At 32.9% G+C, this 3,151-nt stretch overlaps 1 non-coding gene across 1 annotated transcript; it reads right to left on the bottom strand.

Moving 5' to 3' along the window:
- Window positions 1-2,524: 2,524 nt before the first annotated feature.
- On the bottom strand, window positions 2,525-2,631 carry LOC139894939 (small nucleolar RNA R71). The gene has a single exon (XR_011775413.1). It is a non-coding gene; the product is annotated as a small nucleolar RNA R71 (small nucleolar RNA).
- Between the last annotated feature and the right edge of the window lie 520 nt (window positions 2,632-3,151).

Below are 3,151 nucleotides of genomic sequence, written 5' to 3'. Positions count from 1 at the left end.
TAAGTGTAAGTGTTAAATAATAGTATACGTAATATTAGGGTTTCATTAATTAATTAGGTTTAATTAATTAGAGTAGTAATTAATAACTAGGGTTTAATTAATGTCTAGGGTTTAATAATTAATTAGGGTTTTAATAAATTAGGGTTAGGTTTAGGGTTTTAATTAAAGTAGTATAGTTTAGGTGTAATTAGGGTTTAGTATATATATATGTATGTAACTCGTGTATATGTATATATATATATATATATATAATATTTTTTTTACATGTATATATATATGTATCGATATGTATATGTATATATATAAGTTTATTTTATTTCCTTAATTAACACAAACAAATCTCCTAATTGTTATCTAGGGTTTTGAAGATCAAACTTTCCTTTTCCATTTTTTTTTTCTAGTCGACATACATACATATATATATATATATATATATATATATATATATATATATATATATATATATATATATATATATTTTTTCATGTATAGATCTAGGTGTGTTTATGTATATGTTTATGAATAAGTTTATAACATGAACATGAATTAAACAAAACTCAAAGTTTATGTAAATAAGTTAGGGTTTATGTTATACCTTTGAAGATTCGAAGACGACTAACAAAGAAAAGATGAACACGATGAAGATTGAAGATCAAAGCCTTTGAAGATTCGAAGAACGCCTCGAAGATTCTTGAAGAACACGAAGAACGCGAAGAACACTTGAAGATCACCTTAAAGATTGATGATGATTTCGATGGTGGTGGTGTAGGGTTTCGGTTTTGGGAGCCGAAACTAGGGAGAGAGGGAGAGAGATTTGGGAGAGAAAATTGTTGTTGTGATTTGGTACAATGAAAAGGTTTAGGTTAGGTCTCTATTTATAGGGAGGATAGGAAAATTCTAGAATTAGGGTTAGGGTTAGATTTACTTAGGGAATAAGTTAGCTTGAAGAGGGGGTCATGGGAGTTGCTGAGGGCCGAAATTTTTAGGGGCAAAAGGGTAATTTTACCCTTCCAAAATCGGCTAGGGTTTAATGGAATTAGGGTTTAACTTTTTCACTTAAGTCCTTATACTTTAATTTAGCTTAAATGATTCCTTAATTATCCCAGTTTAATTATTTTAAGTACACAATATTTATTTGTTCATGAAAGTTAATTAACTTATTATTTTTATTAACTTGTCAATTAATGTACAAAGTTAATTAGTATATTTTATAATTCTTAACGCTTATCCATTATTGATTAAAGTTTAATTATTAAGTTTAATTATATTGTTGGGCATTTAATATGGAAAAATATAGAATGAAAAAATTGAGGGGCAGATTTAGTAAGACGATCAACTACGACCCAAATAGTATCGTTACCGTTCAAAGTCTTAGGTAACTTAGTAACGAAGTCCATAGTGATACATTCTCACTTCCACTGCAGAATATCGGGTTGTGTCAACAGACCAGAAGGCTTTTGATGTTTGGCCTTGACTTTCAAATAAGTGATACACTTACTAACATAAGTAGAAATGTCGGCTTTCACTAGAAGATTCTGATTTTTCGACTTTTTGTTTTTCGACGCGTTTCTTTTTCTTTCTCATTTCTATGCTCTAGTTTTTAGGACATAGATTTTTATTTCAAAATTTCGACGAAAAATTATTTTAAGCAATTAAATCAATAGACATCCAAATTTTCTAGTTCGTAGTAATAGTTGGATTTGTTAGTGGCGAGTTGTGGGCTTCTGATTTAAAGGGTCCTGGCTACCTGCTGCATCTATTGGCTATTCGAAACGTGGGCAAAATCAGAAAAGTCTATTAATTTGATAACTTATATAATTTTTATATTTATAACTAATAGGATATTCAGTGAATGCACCGAGCAAAACGTTCACCACCTTTCATACGTTCACCACCTGTAACCCGATCAAGACATCTAGCCAATATTGTCGCCGTTGATTTTTCTTTAAAATCATCATCTAGTCGAACAAGTACTCTAACTAAAATTTCCGATAATCCATTTTTTGAACCCGACTTCACAATTGAGAACCCGGAGGATATTCAAGGACAATTCCAAGATCCTGAACTACTAATCATTCCTCCTGAACCACAAACCGTTAAATCAGAATCTTCTAGTGATTCGGATTCAACAAATTCAGATATGGCAAAAATGGAACCTCAAAGTATGGAAGACCGAATGAGAGCCACACGCACGGGCCAAGGTCACGCCATTATTAAGCTAGATGTTAATGCGCCAAATTTTGAAATCAAAGGACAAATACTACACATGGTCACCAATCAGTGCCAATTTAGTGGTATAACAAAAGAAGATCCAAATGAACATCTTCAAACTTTTAATAGGATTTGTAATCTATTTAAAATCTGAGAAGTTGAGGAAGAAACTATTTATCTTATGTTGTTCCCCTGGACTTTAAAGGGAGAAGCCAAAGATTGGTTAGAATCGTTACCTGAAGGAGCGATTGACACATGGAATGTTTTAGTTGACAAATTTCTTAAAAGATTCTTTCCGGCATCTAAAGCTGTGAGACTTTAAGGAGAAATTGCCACATTCATGCAAAAGCCAAATGAAACATTATATGAGGCATGGACAAGATTTGGAAGGATGTTGAGAGGATGTCCTCAACACGGTTTATATACTTTTCAAATAGTGCAAATCTTCTATAAAGGTGTTGACGTCGCCACACGAAAAGACATGGATACAGCAGCTGGAGGTTCCATTATGAAGAAAACCGCTACCGAAGCTCACAAAATCATTGATAATACAGCCTCCCACTCTCATGAGTGGCACCAGGAAAAAGATATCTTTCATTCATCTAAAGCGGCTAGAGCCGATTCTAGCCATGACTTTGATTCCGTTTCCGCAAAAATAGATGCTTTCGAGAGACGAATGGAAAAGATAAATAAAGATATTCACACAATACGAATCAGTTGTGAGCAATGCCGAGGACCACACTTAACGAAAGATTGTCACATCGAGCAAACGATGGAACAACGGGAGAATGTTTCCTACATGAACCAAAGGCCGGGAAATAATTATCAACTGCCAAGGCCAAACTTCAATCGAAACCAAAACATTCTTTACAATCTAAATAGACCCAACAATAACTCGTATAACCAACAAGGTTCGAATAATCAACCAACTCAAAACAAC

This window comes from Rutidosis leptorrhynchoides, chromosome 2 (assembly GCF_046630445.1).
Source record: "Rutidosis leptorrhynchoides isolate AG116_Rl617_1_P2 chromosome 2, CSIRO_AGI_Rlap_v1, whole genome shotgun sequence".
In the NCBI taxonomy this organism is placed as follows: domain Eukaryota; kingdom Viridiplantae; phylum Streptophyta; class Magnoliopsida; order Asterales; family Asteraceae; genus Rutidosis; species Rutidosis leptorrhynchoides.
This window is presented reverse-complemented; position numbering and strand designations above follow the sequence as displayed.